The following is a 21,484-nucleotide window of genomic DNA, read 5'->3' as shown; positions in this document are numbered from 1 at the left end:
TGGCTGGGATTTTTCAAGTCCATAAGAGTGACAATGGACTAGTGAGGACAGTTACGGGGTTTCACAATGCTTCAATGTCCCGCAATGGCGTGTGAATGCACTCAAGAGCAATAAATGCATCGAGAACATCAGTAAAGGAAGCGTGAACTCTTTACTGGACCAGGTCAGCTAAGTAACAAAGACCATACATCTGCAAGCTCTTCAAAGGACACGTAAGGAGTACAGCCATAGCAGAGGATGGTTTCGATCCATCGACCTCTGGGTTATGGGCCCAGCACGCTACCGCTGCGCCACTCTGCTGCTGACATCTGTACAAGTACCCAGCTTTGTGCGGCTCCTTTTGAGTGTCCTCTGTTGTCAGTGAACCTCACAAGGTCACAGTTTTTTTCCTGATCAGGGCACCGTTTTAGGTTGGGTGGATGAGTGATCGAAAGCGCCAGATTAAGGTTCCTTACGCTCAGGAGGCACTGGTTGAAATCCCACAGCTGGCATTTTCCTGGTCAGCTCCATTATCCACGACTGGAATGATTTGGCAGCAAAAGACTGTCAGATTGTACAAGACACCTGAACACCTTGAGAAGAAGATTAAGAGAGGTTTTGTTCTAATGAGAAGGGTTTGTTTGTTGACATTGTGACATACAAAAGAGGTACTCCCCGTCGGGGAATCGAACACCGGTCTTCCGCGTGACAGGTGGAGATACTGTCCACTATACTAACGAGGACTGCTGCTGCGATGATGTGGTGTCGATTGGCCAAAGGGGAATTCAGAACAGGCTCGTGGCCCATGACCGTTTTTATGGTAGCTGGAGACTTTAACCACTGAAATCCATCCCGCTTATCCTCATCAACGGACTGTATTCCCCACCCGTTACCAGCATGGGGACATTCCAACCCAAGATGAGAACACACTGGACCAGGGACACAGCAACATAGTAGGTGGCACAGACACAGCTTCACATTGCCCCCACTTTTAGACCCGACTGAAAAAAGACTCTCTTGCTTGGTGCTAACATGATGACCATTAGCATGTTAGCATTTAAGCTAATTTACTCATGTCTCAAGGCAAATAGACACATGGCATGATGTGGGGACACTATGGGACTGCCTTAACACTTTTGGATCTTGAGGCTGTCTTGCTATTTTTTTTTTTTTACCCCGGACACAGTCTCTTTGAGAGGAGGCTGCGGCCCATCAGGACCAAAACCTCACGCCACAAGAACAGTTTCTTCCCGTCTGCTGTCAGCCTCATCAACAAGTCCCGGAACCCCCCCCCCCCCCCCCGACACTGTTCACACCCCACCTCTGCCTCATCCTGCCACTTTGACACTCTATATGCGTTAAATTAACGCTCAGTTTGGACTCTTAGGAAAAACAATCAGACTGCAGTTCCGGAACAACAAACAAAAAACGGACTGTGTACATATATTTATACTGTATACTGTATATTTTGTATTTTCATTTTTTAATAGATGTGTCTGCACCTACTTCACCAAAACAAATCCCCAGTCGAGGTCAGCAGGCCCCGTCTCCACTGTAAACAGTGTGAACTGGGCAATGCTTCCCTTTTCAGAGGGTCCGGACGGTTTGCCAGAACCCCTTCGAGGCCGACCAAAAGTCGCGCTCCATGGCCTCACCGAATTCCTCCCACACCCGAGTTTTTGCCTCGACAACCGCAGAAGCCGCGAACCGTTTGGCCTGACAGTACCTGTCAGCTGCTTCCGGAGTCCCACAAGCCATCAATGCTCGATAGGACTCCTTCTTCAGCTTGATGGCGGCCCTGACCTCTGGTGTCCACCATCGGGTTTGGGGCCTGCCGCCACGACTGGCACCGACCGCCTTGCGGCCGCAGCTCCGGTCAGCCGCCTCAGCAATGGAGGCACGGAATATGGCCCATTCGGACTCAATATCCCGGTCCTCCCCCGGGATGCAGGCGAAGCTCTGCCAGAGGTGAGAGTTGAAGACTCGACGAACGGGAGACTCTGCCAGACGTTCCCAGCACACCCTCACTACTCGTTTGGGTCTACCAGGTCTTTCCAGCATCCTCCCCCGCCATCTAATCCAACTCATCACCAGGTGGTGATCAGTTGACAGCTCAGCCCCTCTCTTCACCCGCCTGTCCAGAACATGCGGACGCAGGTCTGATGACACGACTGCAAAGTCGATCATAGACCTGCAGCCAAGGGTGTCCTGGTGCCAAGTGCACTTATGGACATCCCAGAATTTCTAGGCGCAGCCAAGGTGTTGAGGGAATCTGTTTCAGGGGCCTTAGAATCTCATCTCTGCTATTTGCAGATGATGTGGTTCTTATGGCCTCTACGGGCTGTGACCTTCAGCGCTGACTGGGACGGTTTGCATCTGAGTGCGAAGCCTCTGGGATGAGACTCAGTACCTCCAAATCAGAGGCCGTGGTTCTCAGTCGTAAAAGGGTGGAGTGCTCCCTCCGGGTTGGGAATGAGGTCCTACCCCAGGTGGAGGAGTTTAGGTATCTTAGGTATGGTCACGAGTGAGGGAAAGTGGGAGCGTGAGGTCGACAGACGGATCGGCGCAGCCTCGGCAGTAATGTAACGGACCGTCGTGGTTAAAAAAGCTTTCAATTTACCGGTCGATCTATGTTCCCATCCTCACCTATGGTCATGAGCTTTGGGTCATGACCGAAATAATGACATCTCGGATACAGGCGGCTGAAATGAGTTTCCTCCGTAGGGTAGCTGGACTCACCCTAAGAGATAGGGTCAGGAGCTCAGTTATCCGGGAGGGCTCAGAGTAGAGCCGCTTCTCCTTCACATCGAGAGGAGTCAGTTGAGGTGGCTCGGGCATCTAGTCCGGATGCCTCCCGGACGCCTCCCTGGTGAGGTGTTCCGGGCATACCCAGCCGGGAAAAGGCCCCGGGGCAGACCTAGGACACGCTGGAGGGATTATGTCTCACAGCTGGCAAATGGTGGAAGGAGTATCTGACCAACACTGCTCTGAGACAAAGATGGCATACGCCAAGAAGAAACATGCAAGTTGGAGATGTGGTGATCGTCAAAAAGGAGGAGGTTCCCCGAAACGAATGGAAACTGGCTGGGATTTTTCAAGTCCATAAGAGTGACAATGGACTAGTGAGGACAGTTACGGTGTTTCACGATGCTTCAATGTCCCGCAATGGCGTGTGAATGCACTCAAGAGCAATAAATGCATCGAGAACAGCAGTAAAGGAAGCGTGAACTCTTTACTGGACCAGGTCAGCTAAGTAACAAAGACCATACATCTGCAAGCTCTTCAAAGGACACGTAAGGAGTACAGCCATAGCAGAGGATGGTTTCGATCCATCGACCTCTGGGTTATGGGCCCAGCACGCTACCGCTGCGCCACTCTGCTGCTGACATCTGTACAAGTACCCAGCTTTGTGCGGCTCCTTTTGAGTGTCCTCTGTTGTCAGTGAACCTCACAAGGTCACAGTTTTTTTTCCTGATCAGGGCACCGTTTTAGGTTGGGTGGATGAGTGATCGAAAGCGCCAGATTAAGGTTCCTTACGCTCAGGAGGCACTGGTTGAAATCCCACAGCTGGCATTTTCCTGGTCAGCTCCATTATCCACGACTGGAATGATTTGGCAGCAAAAGACTGTCAGATTGTACAAGACACCTGAACACCTTGAGAAGAAGATTAAGAGAGGTTTTGTTCTAATGAGAAGGGTTTGTTTGTTGACATTGTGACATACAAAAGAGGTACGCCCCGTCGGGGAATCGAACCCCGGTCTTCCGCGTGACAGGCGGAGATACTGTCCACTATACTAACGAGGACTGCTGCTGCGGTGATGTGGTGTCGATTGGCCAAAGGGGAATTCAGAACAGGCTCGTGGCCCATGACCGTTTTTATGGTAGCTGGAGACTTTAACCACTGAAATCCATCCCGCTTATCCTCATCAACGGACTGTATTCCCCACCCGTTACCAGCATGGGGACATTCCAACCCAAGATGAGAACACACTGGACCAGGGACACAGCAACATAGTAGGTGGCACAGACACAGCTTCACATTGCCCCCACTTTTAGACCCGACTGAAAAAAGACTCTCTTGCTTGGTGCTAACATGATGACCATTAGCATGTTAGCATTTAAGCTAATTTACTCATGTCTCAAGGCAAATAGACACATGGCATGATGTGGGGACACTATGGGACTGCCTTAACACTTTTGGATCTTGAGGCTGTCTTGCTAGTTTTTTTTTTTTTTTACCCCGGACACAGTCTCTTTGAGAGGAGGCTGCGGTCCATCAGGACCAAAACCTCACGCCACAAGAACAGTTTCTTCCCGTCTGCTGTCAGCCTCATCAACAAGTCCCGGAACCCCCCCCCCGACACTGTTCACACCCCACCTCTGCCTCATCCTGCCACTTTGACACTCTATATGCGTTAAATTAACGCTCAGTTTGGACTCTTAGGAAAAACAATCAGACTGCAGTTCCGGAACAACAAACAAAAAACGGACTGTGTACATATATTTATACTGTATACTGTATATTTTGTATTTTCATTTTTTAATAGATGTGTCTGCACCTACTTCACCAAAACAAATCCCCAGTCGAGGTCAGCAGGCCCCGTCTCCACTGTAAACAGTGTGAACTGGGCAATGCTTCCCTTTTCGGAGGGTCCGGACGGTTTGCCAGAACCCCTTCGAGGCCGACCAAAAGTCGCGCTCCATGGCCTCACCGAATTCCTCCCACACCCGAGTTTTTGCCTCGACAACCGCAGAAGCCGCGAACCGTTTGGCCTGACAGTACCTGTCAGCTGCTTCCGGAGTCCCACAAGCCATCAATGCTCGATAGGACTCCTTCTTCAGCTTGATGGCGGCCCTGACCTCTGGTGTCCACCATCGGGTTTGGGGCCTGCCGCCACGACTGGCACCGACCGCCTTGCGGCCGCAGCTCCGGTCAACCGCCTCAGCAATGGAGGCACGGAATATGGCCCATTCGGACTCAATATCCCGGTCCTCCCCCGGGATGCAGGCGAAGCTCTGCCAGAGGTGAGAGTTGAAGACTCGACGAACGGGAGACTCTGCCAGACGTTCCCAGCACACCCTCACTACTCGTTTGGGTCTACCAGGTCTTTCCAGCATCCTCCCCCGCCATCTAATCCAACTCATCACCAGGTGGTGATCAGTTGACAGCTCAGCCCCTCTCTTCACCCGCCTGTCCAGAACATGCGGACGCAGGTCTGATGACACGACTGCAAAGTCGATCATAGACCTGCAGCCAAGGGTGTCCTGGTGCCAAGTGCACTTATGGACATCCCAGAATTTCTAGGCGCAGCCAAGGTGTTGAGGGAATCTGTTTCAGGGGCCTTAGAATCTCATCTCTGCTATTTGCAGATGATGTGGTTCTTATGGCCTCTACGGGCTGTGACCTTCAGCGCTGACTGGGACGGTTTGCATCTGAGTGCGAAGCCTCTGGGATGAGACTCAGTACCTCCAAATCAGAGGCCGTGGTTCTCAGTCGTAAAAGGGTGGAGTGCTCCCTCCGGGTTGGGAATGAGGTCCTACCCCAGGTGGAGGAGTTTAGGTATCTTAGGTATGGTCACGAGTGAGGGAAAGTGGGAGCGTGAGGTCGACAGACGGATCGGCGCAGCCTCGGCAGTAATGTAACGGACCGTCGTGGTTAAAAAAGCTTTCAATTTACCGGTCGATCTATGTTCCCATCCTCACCTATGGTCATGAGCTTTGGGTCATGACCGAAAGAATGACATCTCGGATACAGGCGGCTGAAATGAGTTTCCTCCATAGGGTAGCTGGACTCACCCTAAGAGATAGGGTCAGGAGCTCAGTCATCCGGGAGGGCTCAGAGTAGAGCCGCTTCTCCTTCACATCGAGAGGAGTCAGTTGAGGTGGCTCGGGCATCTAGTCCGGATGCCTCCCGGACGCCTCCCTGGTGAGGTGTTCCGGGCATACCCAGCCGGGAAAAGGCCCCGGGGCAGACCTAGGACACGCTGGAGGGATTATGTCTCACAGCTGGCCTGGGAACACCTTGGTGTCCTCCCGGTGGAGATGGAGGAGGTGGCCGGGGACCGGGAAATCTGGGCTTCCCTACTAAGACTGCTGCCCCCCGCGAACTGGACTTGGATAAGCGGAGGAAAATGGATGGATGGATGGATGGACTTGTATACTAAAATGAGATGGAGATAATTGCAATATTTGTCGGAATAGTTCTGGAACAAATGGTGGAAGGAGTATCTGACCAACACTGCTCTGAGACAAAGATGGCATACGCCAAGAAGAAACATGCAAGTTGGAGATGTGGTGATCGTCAAAAAGGAGGAGGTTCCCCGAAACGAATGGAAACTGGCTGGGATTTTTCAAGTCCATAAGAGTGACAATGGACTAGTGAGGACAGTTACGGGGTTTCACAATGCTTCAATGTCCCGCAATGGCGTGTGAATGCACTCAAGAGCAATAAATGCATCGAGAACATCAGTAAAGGAAGCGTGAACTCTTTACTGGACCAGGTCAGCTAAGTAACAAAGACCATACATCTGCAAGCTCTTCAAAGGACACGTAAGGAGTACAGCCATAGCAGAGGATGGTTTCGATCCATCGACCTCTGGGTTATGGGCCCAGCACGCTACCGCTGCGCCACTCTGCTGCTGACATCTGTACAAGTACCCAGCTTTGTGCGGCTCCTTTTGAGTGTCCTCTGTTGTCAGTGAACCTCACAAGGTCACAGTTTTTTTCCTGATCAGGGCACCGTTTTAGGTTGGGTGGATGAGTGATCGAAAGCGCCAGATTAAGGTTCCTTACGCTCAGGAGGCACTGGTTGAAATCCCACAGCTGGCATTTTCCTGGTCAGCTCCATTATCCACGACTGGAATGATTTGGCAGCAAAAGACTGTCAGATTGTACAAGACACCTGAACACCTTGAGAAGAAGATTAAGAGAGGTTTTGTTCTAATGAGAAGGGTTTGTTTGTTGACATTGTGACATACAAAAGAGGTACTCCCCGTCGGGGAATCGAACACCGGTCTTCCGCGTGACAGGCGGAGATACTGTCCACTATACTAACGAGGACTGCTGCTGCGATGATGTGGTGTCGATTGGCCAAAGGGGAATTCAGAACAGGCTCGTGGCCCATGACCGTTTTTATGGTAGCTGGAGACTTTAACCACTGAAATCCATCCCGCTTATCCTCATCAACGGACTGTATTCCCCACCCGTTACCAGCATGGGGACATTCCAACCCAAGATGAGAACACACTGGACCAGGGACACAGCAACATAGTAGGTGGCACAGACACAGCTTCACATTGCCCCCACTTTTAGACCCGACTGAAAAAAGACTCTCTTGCTTGGTGCTAACATGATGACCATTAGCATGTTAGCATTTAAGCTAATTTACTCATGTCTCAAGGCAAATAGACACATGGCATGATGTGGGGACACTATGGGACTGCCTTAACACTTTTGGATCTTGAGGCTGTCTTGCTATTTTTTTTTTTTTTACCCCGGACACAGTCTCTTTGAGAGGAGGCTGCGGCCCATCAGGACCAAAACCTCACGCCACAAGAACAGTTTCTTCCCGTCTGCTGTCAGCCTCATCAACAAGTCCCGGAACCCCGCCCCCCCCCCGACACTGTTCACACCCCACCTCTGCCTCATCCTGCCACTTTGACACTCTATATGCGTTAAATTAACGCTCAGTTTGGACTCTTAGGAAAAACAATCAGACTGCAGTTCCGGAACAACAAACAAAAAACGGACTGTGTACATATATTTATACTGTATACTGTATACTGTATATTTTGTATTTTCATTTTTTAATAGATGTGTCTGCACCTACTTCACCAAAACAAATCCCCAGTCGAGGTCAGCAGGCCCCGTCTCCACTGTAAACAGTGTGGACTGGGCAATGCTTCCCTTTTCGGAGGGTCCGGACGGTTTGCCAGAACCCCTTCGAGGCCGACCAAAAGTCGCGCTCCATGGCCTCACCGAATTCCTCCCACACCCGAGTTTTTGCCTCGACAACCGCAGAAGCCGCAAACCGTTTGGCCTGACAGTACCTGTCAGCTGCTTCCGGAGTCCCACAAGCCATCAATGCTCGATAGGGCTCCTTCTTCAGCTTGATGGCGGCCCTGACCTCTGGTGTCCACCATCGGGTTCGGGGCCTGCCGCCACGACTGGCACCGACCGCCTTGCGGCCGCAGCTCCGGTCAGCCGCCTCAGCAATGGAGGCACGGAATATGGCCCATTCGGACTCAATATCCCGGTCCTCCCCCGGGATGCAGGCGAAGCTCTGCCAGAGGTGAGAGTTGAAGACTCGACGAACGGGAGACTCTGCCAGACGTTCCCAGCACACCCTCACTACTCGTTTGGGTCTACCAGGTCTGTCCAGCATCCTCCCCCGCCATCTAATCCAACTCATCACCAGGTGGTGATCAGTTGACAGCTCAGCCCCTCTCTTCACCCGCCTGTCCAGAACATGCGGACGCAGGTCTGATGACACGACTGCAAAGTCGATCATAGACCTGCAGCCAAGGGTGTCCTGGTGCCAAGTGCACTTATGGACATCCCAGAATTTCTAGGCGCAGCCAAGGTGTTGAGGGAATCTGTTTCAGGGGCCTTAGAATCTCATCTCTGCTATTTGCAGATGATGTGGTTCTTAAGGCCTCTACGGGCTGTGACCTTCAGCGCTTACTGGGACGGTTTGCATCTGAGTGCGAAGCCTCTGGGATGAGACTCAGTACCTCCAAATCAGAGGCCGTGGTTCTCAGTCGCAAAATGGTGGAGTGCTCCCTCCGGGTTGGGAATGAGGTCCTACCCCAGGTGGAGGAGTTTAGGTATCTTAGGTATGGTCACGAGTGAGGGAAAGTGGGAGCGTGAGGTCGACAGACGGATCGGCGCAGCCTCGGCAGTAATGCGGTCGCTGTAACGGACCGTCGTGGTTAAAAAAGCTTTCAATTTACCGGTCAATCTCTGTTCCCATCCTCACCTATTGTCATGAGCTTTGGGTCATGACCGAAAGAATGACATCTCGGATACAGGCGGCTGAAATGAGTTTCCTCCGTAGGGTAGCTGGACTCACTCTAAGAGATAGGGTGAGGAGCTCAGTCATCCGGGAGGGCTCAGAGTAGAGCCGCTTCTCCTTCACATCGAGAGGAGTCAGTAGAGGTGGCTCAGGCATCTAGTCCGGATGCCTCCCGGACGCCTCCCTGGTGAGGTGTTCCGGGCATACCCAGCCGGGAAAAGGCCCCGGGGCAGACCTAGGACACGCTGGAGGGATTATGTCTCACAGCTGGCCTGGGAACACCTTGGTGTCCTCCCGGTGGAGATGGAGGAGGTGGCCGGGGACCGGGAAATCTGGGCTTCCCTACTAAGACTGCTGCCCCCCGCGACCTGGACCTGGATAAGCGGAGGAAAATGGATGGATGGATGGATGGATGGATGGACTTGTATACTAAAATGAGATGGAGATAATTGCAATATTTGTCGGAATAGTTCTGGAACAAATGGTGGAAGGAGTATCTGACCAACACTGCTCTGAGACAAAGATGGCATACGCCAAGAAGAAACATGCAAGTTGGAGATGTGGTGATCGTCAAAAAGGAGGAGGTTCCCCGAAACGAATGGAAACTGGCTGGGATTTTTCAAGTCCATAAGAGTGACAATGGACTAGTGAGGACAGTTACGGTGTCTCACGATGCTTCAATGTCCCGCAATGGCGTGTGAATGCACTCAAGAGCAATAAATGCATCGAGAACAGCAGTAAAGGAAGCGTGAACTCTTTACTGGACCAGGTCAGCTAAGTAACAAAGACCATACATCTGCAAGCTCTTCAAAAGACACGTAAGGAGTACAGCCATAGCAGAGGATGGTTTCGATCCATCGACCGCTGGGTTATGGGCCCAGCACGCTACCGCTGCGCCACTCTGCTGCTGACATCTGTACAAGTACCCAGCTTTGTGCGGCTCCTTTTGAGTGTCCTCTGTTGTCAGTGAACCTCACAAGGTCACAGTTTTTTTTCCTGATCAGGGCACCGTTTTAGGTTGGGTGGATGAGTGATCGAAAGCGCCAGATTAAGGTTCCTTACGCTCAGGACGCACTGGTTGAAATCCCACAGCTGGCATTTTCCTGGTCAGCTCCATTATCCACGACTGGAATGATTTGGCAGCAAAAGACTGTCAGATTGTACAAGACACCTGAACACCTTGAGAAGAAGATTAAGAGAGGTTTTGTTCTAATGAGAAGGGTTTGTTTGTTGACATTGTGACATACAAAAGAGGTACTCCCCGTCGGGGAATCGAACCCCGGTCTTCCGCGTGACAGGCGGAGATACTGTCCACTATACTAACGAGGACTGCTGCTGCGATGATGTGGTGTCGATTGGCCAAAGGGGAATTCAGAACAGGCTCGTGGCCCATGACCGTTTTTATGGTAGCTGGAGACTTTAACCACTGAAATCCATCCCGCTTATCCTCATCAACGGACTGTATTCCCCACCCGCTACCAGCATGGGGACATTCCAACCCAAGATGAGAACACACTGGACCAGGGACACAGCAACATAGTAGGTGGCACAGACACAGCTTCACATTGCCCCCACTTTTAGACCCGACTGAAAAAAGACTCTCTTGCTTGGTGCTAACATGATGACCATTAGCATGTTAGCATTTAAGCTAATTTACTCATGTCTCAAGGCAAATAGACACATGGCATGATGTGGGGACACTATGGGACTGCCTTAACACTTTTGGATCTTGAGGCTGTCTTGCTATTTTTTTTTTTACCCCGGACACAGTCTCTTTGAGAGGAGGCTGCGGCCCGTCAGGACCAAAACCTCACGCCACAAGAACAGTTTCTTCCCGTCTGCTGTCAGCCTCATCAACAAGTCCCGGAACCCCGCCCCCCCCCCCGACACTGTTCACACCCCACCTCTGCCTCATCCTGCCACTTTGACACTCTATATGCGTTAAATTAACGCTCAGTTTGGACTCTTAGGAAAAACAATCAGACTGCAGTTCCGGAACAACAAACAAAAAACGGACTGTGTACATATATTTATACTGTATACTGTATATTTTGTATTTTCATTTTTTAATAGATGTGTCTGCACCTACTTCACCAAAACAAATCCCCAGTCGAGGTCAGCAGGCCCCGTCTCCACTGTAAACAGTGTGGACTGGGCAATGCTTCCCTTTTCGGAGGGTCTGGACGGTTTGCCAGAACCCCTTCGAGGCCGACCAAAAGTCGCGCTCCATGGCCTCACCGAATTCCTCCCACACCCGAGTTTTTGCCTCGACAACCGCAGAAGCCGCAAACCGTTTGGCCTGACAGTACCTGTCAGCTGCTTCCGGAGTCCCACAAGCCATCAATGCTCGATAGGACTCCTTCTTCAGCTTGATGGCGGCCCTGACCTCTGGTGTCCACCATCGGGTTCGGGGCCTGCCGCCACGACTGGCACCGACCGCCTTGCGGCCGCAGCTCCGGTCAGCCGCCTCAGCAATGGAGGCACGGAATATGGCCCATTCGGACTCAATATCCCGGTCCTCCCCCGGGATGCAGGCGAAGCTCTGCCAGAGGTGAGAGTTGAAGACTCGACGAACGGGAGACTCTGCCAGACGTTCCCAGCACACCCTCACTACTCGTTTGGGTCTACCAGGTCTGTCCAGCATCCTCCCCCGCCATCTAATCCAACTCATCACCAGGTGGTGATCAGTTGACAGCTCAGCCCCTCTCTTCACCCGCCTGTCCAGAACATGCGGACGCAGGTCTGATGACACGACTGCAAAGTCGATCATAGACCTGCAGCCAAGGGTGTCCTGGTGCCAAGTGCACTTATGGACATCCCAGAATTTCTAGGCGCAGCCAAGGTGTTGAGGGAATCTGTTTCAGGGGCCTTAGAATCTCATCTCTGCTATTTGCAGATGATGTGGTTCTTATGGCCTCTACGGGCTGTGACCTTCAGCGCTTACTGGGACGGTTTGCATCTGAGTGCGAAGCCTCTGGGATGAGACTCAGTACCTCCAAATCAGAGGCCGTGGTTCTCAGTCGCAAAATGGTGGAGTGCTCCCTCCGGGTTGGGAATGAGGTCCTACCCCAGGTGGAGGAGTTTAGGTATCTTAGGTATGGTCACGAGTGAGGGAAAGTGGGAGCGTGAGGTCGACAGACGGATCGGCGCAGCCTCGGCAGTAATGTAACGGACCGTCGTGGTTAAAAAAGCTTTCAATTTACCGGTCGATCTATGTTCCCATCCTCACCTATGGTCATGAGCTTTGGGTCATGACCGAAAGAAAGACATCTCGGATACAGGCGGCTGAAATGAGTTTCCTCCGTAGGGTAGCTGGACTCACTCTAAGAGATAGGGTGAGGAGCTCAGTCATCCGGGAGGGCTCAGAGTAGAGCCGCTTCTCCTTCACATCGAGAGGAGTCAGTTGAGGTGGCTCGGGCATCTAGTCCGGATGCCTCCCGGACGCCTCCCTGGTGAGGTGTTCCGGGCATACCCAGCCGGGAAAAGGCCCCGGGGCAGACCTAGGACACGCTGGAGGGATTATGTCTCACAGCTGGCCTGGGAACACCTTGGTGTCCTCCCGGTGGAGATGGAGGAGGTGGCCGGGGACCGGGAAATCTGGGCTTCCCTACTAAGACCGCTGCCCCCCGCGAACTGGACCTGGATAAGCGGAGAAAAATGGATGGATGGATGGATGGATGGACTTGTATACTAAAATGAGATGGAGATAATTGCAATATTTGTCGGAATAATTCTGGAACAAATGGTGGAAGGAGTATCTGACCAACACTGCTCTGAGACAAAGATGGCATACGCGAAGAAGAAACATGCAAGTTGGAGATGTGGTGATCGTCAAAAAGGAGGAGGTTCCCCGAAACGAATGGAAACTGGCTGGGATTTTTCAAGTCCATAAGAGTGACAATGGACTAGTGAGGACAGTTACGGTGTTTCACGATGCTTCAATGTCCCGCAATGGCGTGTGAATGCACTCAAGAGCAATAAATGCATCGAGAACAGCAGTAAAGGAAGCGTGAACTCTTTACTGGACCAGGTCAGCTAAGTAACAAAGACCATACATCTGCAAGCTCTTCAAAAGACACGTAAGGAGTACAGCCATAGCAGAGGATGGTTTCGATCCATCGACCTCTGGGTTATGGGCCCAGCACGCTACCGCTGCGCCACTCTGCTGCTGACATCTGTACAAGTACCCAGCTTTGTGCGGCTCCTTTTGAGTGTCCTCTGTTGTCAGTGAACCTCACAAGGTCACAGTTTTTTTTCCTGATCAGGGCACCGTTTTAGGTTGGGTGGATGAGTGATCGAAAGCGCCAGATTAAGGTTCCTTACGCTCAGGAGGCACTGGTTGAAATCCCACAGCTGGCATTTTCCTGGTCAGCTCCATTATCCACGACTGGAATGATTTGGCAGCAAAAGACTGTCAGATTGTACAAGACACCTGAACACCTTGAGAAGAAGATTAAGAGAGGCTTTGTTCTAATGAGATGGGTTTGTTTGTTGACATTGTGACATACAAAAGAGGTACTCCCCGTCGGGGAATCGAACCCCGGTCTTCCGCGTGACAGGCGGAGATACTGTCCACTATACTAACGAGGACTGCTGCTGCGATGATGTGGTGTCGATTGGCCAAAGGGGAATTCAGAACAGGCTCGTGGCCCATGACCGTTTTTATGGTAGCTGGAGACTTTAACCACTGAAATCCATCCCGCTTATCCTCATCAACGGACTGTATTCCCCACCCGTTACCAGCATGGGGACATTCCAACCCAAGATGAGAACACACTGGACCAGGGACACAGCAACATAGCAGGTGGCACAGACACAGCTTCACATTGCCCCCACTTTTAGACCTGACTGAAAAAAGACTCTCTTGCTTGGTGCTAACATGATGACCATTAGCATGTTAGCATTTAAGCTAATTTACTCATGTCTCAAGGCAAATAGACACATGGCATGATGTGGGGACACTATGGGACTGCCTTAACACTTTTGGATCTTGAGGCTGTCTTGCTAGTTTTTTTTTTTTTTTTACCCCGGACACAGTCTCTTTGAGAGGAGGCTGCGGTCCATCAGGACCAAAACCTCACGCCACAAGAACAGTTTCTTCCCGTCTGCTGTCAGCCTCATCAACAAGTCCCGGAATCCCCCCCCCCCCCCCCCCCCCCCCCGACACTGTTCACACCCCACCTCTGCCTCATCCTGCCACTTTGACACTCTATATGCGTTAAATTAACGCTCAGTTTGGACTCTTAGGAAAAACAATCAGACTGCAGTTCCGGAACAACAAACAAAAAACAGACCGTGTACATATATTTATACTGTATACTGTATATTTTGTATTTTCATTTTTTAATAGATGTGTCTGCACCTACTTCACCAAAACAAATCCCCAGTCGAGGTCAGCAGGCCCCGTCTCCACTGTAAACAGTGTGGACTGGGCAATGCTTCCCTTTTCGGAGGGTCCGGACGGTTTGCCAGAACCCCTTCGAGGCCGACCAAAAGTCGCGCTCCATGGCCTCACCGAATTCCTCCCACACCCGAGTTTTTGCCTCGACAACCGCAGAAGCCGCAAACCGTTTGGCCTGACAGTACCTGTCAGCTGCTTCCGGAGTCCCACAAGCCATCAATGCTCGATAGGACTCCTTCTTCAGCTTGATGGCGGCCCTGACCTCTGGTGTCCACCATCGGGTTCGGGGCCTGCCGCCACGACTGGCACCGACCGCCTTGCGGCCGCAGCTCCGGTCAGCCGCCTCAGCAATGGAGGCACGGAATATGGCCCATTCGGACTCAATATCCCGGTCCTCCCCCGGGATGCAGGCGAAGCTCTGCCAGAGGTGAGAGTTGAAGACTCGACAAACGGGAGACTCTGCCAGACGTTCCCAGCACACCCTCACTACTCGTTTGGGTCTACCAGGTCTGTCCAGCATCCTCCCCCGCCATCTAATCCAACTCATCACCAGGTGGTGATCAGTTGACAGCTCAGCCCCTCTCTTCACCCGCCTGTCCAGAACATGCGGACGCAGGTCTGATGACACGACTGCAAAGTCGATCATAGACCTGCAGCCAAGGGTGTCCTGGTGCCAAGTGCACTTATGGACATCCCAGAATTTCTAGGCGCAGCCAAGGTGTTGAGGGAATCTGTTTCAGGGGCCTTAGAATATCATCTCTGCTATTTGCAGATGATGTGGTTCTTATGGCCTCTACGGGCTGTGACCTTCAGCGCTTACTGGGACGGTTTGCATCTGAGTGCGAAGCCTCTGGGATGAGACTCAGTACCTCCAAATCAGAGGCCGTGGTTCTCAGTCGCAAAATGGTGGAGTGCTCCCTCCGGGTTGGGAATGAGGTCCTACCCCAGGTGGAGGAGTTTAGGTATCTTAGGTATGGTCACGAGTGAGGGAAAGTGGGAGCGTGAGGTCGACAGACGGATCGGCGCAGCCTCGGCAGTAATGTAACGGACCGTCGTGGTTAAAAAAGCTTTCAATTTACCGGTCGATCTATGTTCCCATCCTCACCTATGGTCATGAGCTTTGGGTCATGACCGAAAGAAAGACATCTCGGATACAGGCGGCTGAAATGAGTTTCCTCCGTAGGGTAGCTGGACTCACTCTAAGAGATAGGGTGAGGAGCTCAGTCATCCGGGAGGGCTCAGAGTAGAGCCGCTTCTCCTTCACATCGAGAGGAGTCAGTTGAGGTGGCTCGGGCATCTAGTCCGGATGCCTCCCGGACGCCTCCCTGGTGAGGTGTTCCGGGCATACCCAGCCGGGAAAAGGCCCCGGGGCAGACCTAGGACACGCTGGAGGGATTATGTCTCACAGCTGGCCTGGGAACACCTTGGTGTCCTCCCGGTGGAGATGGAGGAGGTGGCCGGGGACCGGGAAATCTGGGCTTCCCTACTAAGACCGCTGCCCCCCGCGAACTGGACCTGGATAAGCGGAGGAAAATGGATGGATGGATGGATGGATGGACTTGTATACTAAAATGAGATGGAGATAATTGCAATATTTGTCGGAATAATTCTGGAACAAATGGTGGAAGGAGTATCTGACCAACACTGCTCTGAGACAAAGATGGCATACGCCAAGAAGAAACATGCAAGTTGGAGATGTGGTGATCGTCAAAAAGGAGGAGGTTCCCCGAAACGAATGGAAACTGGCTGGGATTTTTCAAGTCCATAAGAGTGACAATGGACTAGTGAGGACAGTTACGGTGTTTCACGATGCTTCAATGTCCCGCAATGGCGTGTGAATGCACTCAAGAGCAATAAATGCATCGAGAACAGCAGTAAAGGAAGCGTGAACTCTTTACTGGACCAGGTCAGCTAAGTAACAAAGACCATACATCTGCAAGCTCTTCAAAAGACACGTAAGGAGTACAGCCATAGCAGAGGATGGTTTCGATCCATCGACCTCTGGGTTATGGGCCCAGCACGCTACCGCTGCGCCACTCTGCTGCTGACATCTGTACAAGTACCCAGCTTTGTGCGGCTCCTTTTGAGTGTCCTCTGTTGTCAGTGAACCTCACAAGGTCACAGTTTTTTTTCCTGATCAGGGCACCGTTTTAGGTTGGGTGGATGAGTGATCGAAAGCGCCAGATTAAGGTTCCTTACGCTCAGGAGGCACTGGTTGAAATCCCACAGCTGGCATTTTCCTGGTCAGCTCCATTATCCACGACTGGAATGATTTGGCAGCAAAAGACTGTCAGATTGTACAAGACACCTGAACACCTTGAGAAGAAGATTAAGAGAGGCTTTGTTCTAATGAGATGGGTTTGTTTGTTGACATTGTGACATACAAAAGAGGTACTCCCCGTCGGGGAATCGAACCCCGGTCTTCCGCGTGACAGGCGGAGATACTGTCCACTATACTAACGAGGACTGCTGCTGCGATGATGTGGTGTCGATTGGCCAAAGGGGAATTCAGAACAGGCTCGTGGCCCATGACCGTTTTTATGGTAGCTGGAGACTTTAACCACTGAAATCCATCCCGCTTATCCTCATCAACGGACTGTATTCCCCACCCGTTACCAGCATGGGGACATTCCAACCCAAGATGAGAACACACTGGACCAGGGACACAGCAACATAGCAGGTGGCACAGACACAGCTTCACATTGCCCCCACTTTTAGACCCGACTGAAAAAAGACTCTCTTGCTTGGTGCTAACATGATGACCATTAGCATGTTAGCATTTAAGCTAATTTACTCATGTCTCAAGGCAAATAGACACATGGCATGATGTGGGGACACTATGGGACTGCCTTAACACTTTTGGATCTTGAGGCTGTCTTGCTAGTTTTTTTTTTTTTTTACCCCGGACACAGTCTCTTTGAGAGGAGGCTGCGGTCCATCAGGACCAAAACCTCACGCCACAAGAACAGTTTCTTCCCGTCTGCTGTCAGCCTCATCAACAAGTCCCGGAATCCCCCCCCCCCCCCCCGACACTGTTCACACCCCACCTCTGCCTCATCCTGCCACTTTGACACTCTATATGCGTTAAATTAACGCTCAGTTTGGACTCTTAGGAAAAACAATCAGACTGCAGTTCCGGAACAACAAACAAAAAACAGACCGTGTACATATATTTATACTGTATACTGTATATTTTGTATTTTCATTTTTTAATAGATGTGTCTGCACCTACTTCACCAAAACAAATCCCCAGTCGAGGTCAGCAGGCCCCGTCTCCACTGTAAACAGTGTGGACTGGGCAATGCTTCCCTTTTCGGAGGGTCCGGACGGTTTGCCAGAACCCCTTCGAGGCCGACCAAAAGTCGCGCTCCATGGCCTCACCGAATTCCTCCCACACCCGAGTTTTTGCCTCGACAACCGCAGAAGCCGCAAACCGTTTGGCCTGACAGTACCTGTCAGCTGCTTCCGGAGTCCCACAAGCCATCAATGCTCGATAGGACTCCTTCTTCAGCTTGATGGCGGCCCTGACCTCTGGTGTCCACCATCGGGTTCGGGGCCTGCCGCCACGACTGGCACCGACCGCCTTGCGGCCGCAGCTCCGGTCAGCCGCCTCAGCAATGGAGGCACGGAATATGGCCCATTCGGACTCAATATCCCGGTCCTCCCCCGGGATGCAGGCGAAGCTCTGCCAGAGGTGAGAGTTGAAGACTCGACAAACGGGAGACTCTGCCAGACGTTCCCAGCACACCCTCACTACTCGTTTGGGTCTACCAGGTCTGTCCAGCATCCTCCCCCGCCATCTAATCCAACTCATCACCAGGTGGTGATCAGTTGACAGCTCAGCCCCTCTCTTCACCCGCCTGTCCAGAACATGCGGACGCAGGTCTGATGACACGACTGCAAAGTCGATCATAGACCTGCAGCCAAGGGTGTCCTGGTGCCAAGTGCACTTATGGACATCCCAGAATTTCTAGGCGCAGCCAAGGTGTTGAGGGAATCTGTTTCAGGGGCCTTAGAATATCATCTCTGCTATTTGCAGATGATGTGGTTCTTATGGCCTCTACGGGCTGTGACCTTCAGCGCTTACTGGGACGGTTTGCATCTGAGTGCGAAGCCTCTGGGATGAGACTCAGTACCTCCAAATCAGAGGCCGTGGTTCTCAGTCGCAAAATGGTGGAGTGCTCCCTCCGGGTTGGGAATGAGGTCCTACCCCAGGTGGAGGAGTTTAGGTATCTTAGGTATGGTCACGAGTGAGGGAAAGTGGGAGCGTGAGGTCGACAGACGGATCGGCGCAGCCTCGGCAGTAATGCGGTCGCTGTAACGGACCGTCGTGGTTAAAAAAGCTTTCAATTTACCGGTCGATCTCTGTTCCCATCCTCACCTATGGTCATGAGCTTTGGGTCATGACCGAAAGAATGACATCTCGGATACAGGCGGCTGAAATGAGTTTCCTCCGTAGGGTAGCTGGACTCACTCTAAGAGATAGGGTGAGGAGCTCAGTCATCCGGGAGGGCTCAGAGTAGAGCCGCTTCTCCTTCACATCGAGAGGAGTCAGTTGAGGTGGCTCGGGCATCTAGTCCGGATGCCTCCCGGACGCCTCCCTGGTGAGGTGTTCCGGGCATACCCAGCCGGGAAAAGGCCCCGGGGCAGACCTAGGACACGCTGGAGGGATTATGTCTCACAGCTGGCCTGGGAACACCTTGGTGTCCTCCCGGTGGAGATGGAGGAGGTGGCCGGGGACCGGGAAATCTGGGGTTCCCTACTAAGACCGCTGCCCCCCGCGAACTGGACCTGGATAAGCGGAGGAAAATGGATGGATGGATGGATGGATGGACTTGTATACTAAAATGAGATGGAGATAATTGCAATATTTGTCGGAATAGTTCTGGAACAAATGGTGGAAGGAGTATCTGACCAACACTGCTCTGAGACAAAGATGGCATACGCCAAGAAGAAACATGCAAGTTGGAGATGTGGTGATCGTCAAAAAGGAGGAGGTTCCCCGAAACGAATGGAAACTGGCTGGGATTTTTCAAGTCCATAAGAGTGACAATGGACTAGTGAGGACAGTTACGGTGTTTCACGATGCTTCAATGTCCCGCAATGTCGTGTGAATGCACTCAAGAGCAATAAATGCATCGAGAACAGCAGTAAAGGAAGCGTGAACTCTTTACTGGACCAGGTCAGCTAAGTAACAAAGACCATACATCTGCAAGCTCTTCAAAAGACACGTAAGGAGTACAGCCATAGCAGAGGATGGTTTCTATCCATCGACCTCTGGGTTATGGGCCCAGCACGCTACCGCTGCGCCACTCTGCTGCTGACATCTGTACAAGTACCCAGCTTTGTGCGGCTCCTTTTGAGTGTCCTCTGTTGTCAGTGAACCTCACAAGGTCACAGTTTTTTTTCCTGATCAGGGCACCGTTTTAGGTTGGGTGGATGAGTGATCGAAAGCGCCAGATTAAGGTTCCTTAACGCTCAGGAGGCACTGGTTGAAATCCCACAGCTGGCATTTTCCTGGTCAGCTCCATTATCCACGACTGGAATGATTTGGCAGCAAAAGACTGTCAGATTGTACAAGACACCTGAACACCTTGAGAAGAAGATTAAGAGAGGCTTTGTTCTAATGAGATGGGTTTGTTTGTTGACATTGTGACATACAAAAGAGGTACTCCCCGTCGGGGAATCGAACCCCGGTCTTCCGCGTGACAGGCGGAGATACTGTCCACTATACTAACGAGGACTGCTGCTGCGATGATGTGGTGTCGATTGGCCAAAGGGGAATTCAGAACAGGCTCGTGGCCCATGACCGTTTTTATGGTAGCTGGAGACTTTAACCACTGAAATCCATCCCGCTTATCCTCATCAACGGACTGTATTCCCCACCCGTTACCAGCATGGGGACATTCCAACCCAAGATGAGAACACACTGGACCAGGGACACAGCAACATAGCAGGTGGCACAGACACAGCTTCACATTGCCCCCACTTTTAGACCTGACTGAAAAAAGACTCTCTTGCTTGGTGCTAACATGATGACCATTAGCATGTTAGCATTTAAGCTAATTTACTCATGTCTCAAGGCAAATAGACACATGGCATGATGTGGGGACACTATGGGACTGCCTTAACACTTTTGGATCTTGAGGCTGTCTTGCTAGTTTTTTTTTTTTTTTTACCCCGGACACAGTCTCTTTGAGAGGAGGCTGCGGTCCATCAGGACCAAAACCTCACGCCACAAGAACAGTTTCTTCCCGTCTGCTGTCAGCCTCATCAACAAGTCCCGGAATCCCCCCCCCCCCCCCCCCCCCCCCGACACTGTTCACACCCCACCTCTGCCTCATCCTGCCACTTTGACACTCTATATGCGTTAAATTAACGCTCAGTTTGGACTCTTAGGAAAAACAATCAGACTGCAGTTCCGGAACAACAAACAAAAAACAGACCGTGTACATATATTTATACTGTATACTGTATATTTTGTATTTTCATTTTTTAATAGATGTGTCTGCACCTACTTCACCAAAACAAATCCCCAGTCGAGGTCAGCAGGCCCCGTCTCCACTGTAAACAGTGTGGACTGGGCAATGCTTCCCTTTTCGGAGGGTCCGGACGGTTTGCCAGAACCCCTTCGAGGCCGACCAAAAGTCGCGCTCCATGGCCTCACCGAATTCCTCCCACACCCGAGTTTTTGCCTCGACAACCGCAGAAGCCGCAAACCGTTTGGCCTGACAGTACCTGTCAGCTGCTTCCGGAGTCCCACAAGCCATCAATGCTCGATAGGACTCCTTCTTCAGCTTGATGGCGGCCCTGACCTCTGGTGTCCACCATCGGGTTCGGGGCCTGCCGCCACGACTGGCACCGACCGCCTTGCGGCCGCAGCTCCGGTCAGCCGCCTCAGCAATGGAGGCACGGAATATGGCCCATTCGGACTCAATATCCCGGTCCTCCCCCGGGATGCAGGCGAAGCTCTGCCAGAGGTGAGAGTTGAAGACTCGACAAACGGGAGACTCTGCCAGACGTTCCCAGCACACCCTCACTACTCGTTTGGGTCTACCAGGTCTGTCCAGCATCCTCCCCCGCCATCTAAT

At 51.9% G+C, this 21,484-nt stretch overlaps 6 non-coding genes across 6 annotated transcripts; all 6 read right to left on the bottom strand.

The window, feature by feature from the left end:
- Positions 1-228: 228 nt before the first annotated feature.
- trnam-cau (transfer RNA methionine (anticodon CAU)) lies at positions 229-300 on the bottom strand. Its single transcript has one exon. It is a non-coding gene; the product is annotated as a tRNA-Met (tRNA).
- A 3,411-nt stretch (positions 301-3,711) lies between these two features.
- trnad-guc (transfer RNA aspartic acid (anticodon GUC)) lies at positions 3,712-3,783 on the bottom strand. The gene has a single exon. It is a non-coding gene; the product is annotated as a tRNA-Asp (tRNA).
- Positions 3,784-10,249: 6,466 nt separating this feature from the next.
- On the bottom strand, positions 10,250-10,321 carry trnad-guc (transfer RNA aspartic acid (anticodon GUC)). Its single transcript has one exon. It is a non-coding gene; the product is annotated as a tRNA-Asp (tRNA).
- Positions 10,322-13,510: 3,189 nt separating this feature from the next.
- trnad-guc (transfer RNA aspartic acid (anticodon GUC)) lies at positions 13,511-13,582 on the bottom strand. The gene has a single exon. It is a non-coding gene; the product is annotated as a tRNA-Asp (tRNA).
- A 3,205-nt stretch (positions 13,583-16,787) lies between these two features.
- On the bottom strand, positions 16,788-16,859 carry trnad-guc (transfer RNA aspartic acid (anticodon GUC)). The gene has a single exon. It is a non-coding gene; the product is annotated as a tRNA-Asp (tRNA).
- Positions 16,860-20,064: 3,205 nt separating this feature from the next.
- On the bottom strand, positions 20,065-20,136 carry trnad-guc (transfer RNA aspartic acid (anticodon GUC)). Its single transcript has one exon. It is a non-coding gene; the product is annotated as a tRNA-Asp (tRNA).
- Between the last annotated feature and the right edge of the window lie 1,348 nt (positions 20,137-21,484).

The sequence above is a fragment of the Doryrhamphus excisus genome, chromosome 2 (genome assembly GCF_030265055.1).
Source record: "Doryrhamphus excisus isolate RoL2022-K1 chromosome 2, RoL_Dexc_1.0, whole genome shotgun sequence".
Classification (NCBI taxonomy): Eukaryota; Metazoa; Chordata; class Actinopteri; order Syngnathiformes; family Syngnathidae; genus Doryrhamphus; species Doryrhamphus excisus.
The sequence above is the reverse complement of the archived record's forward strand: the minus strand, read 5'-3'. Positions and strand labels throughout refer to the sequence as shown.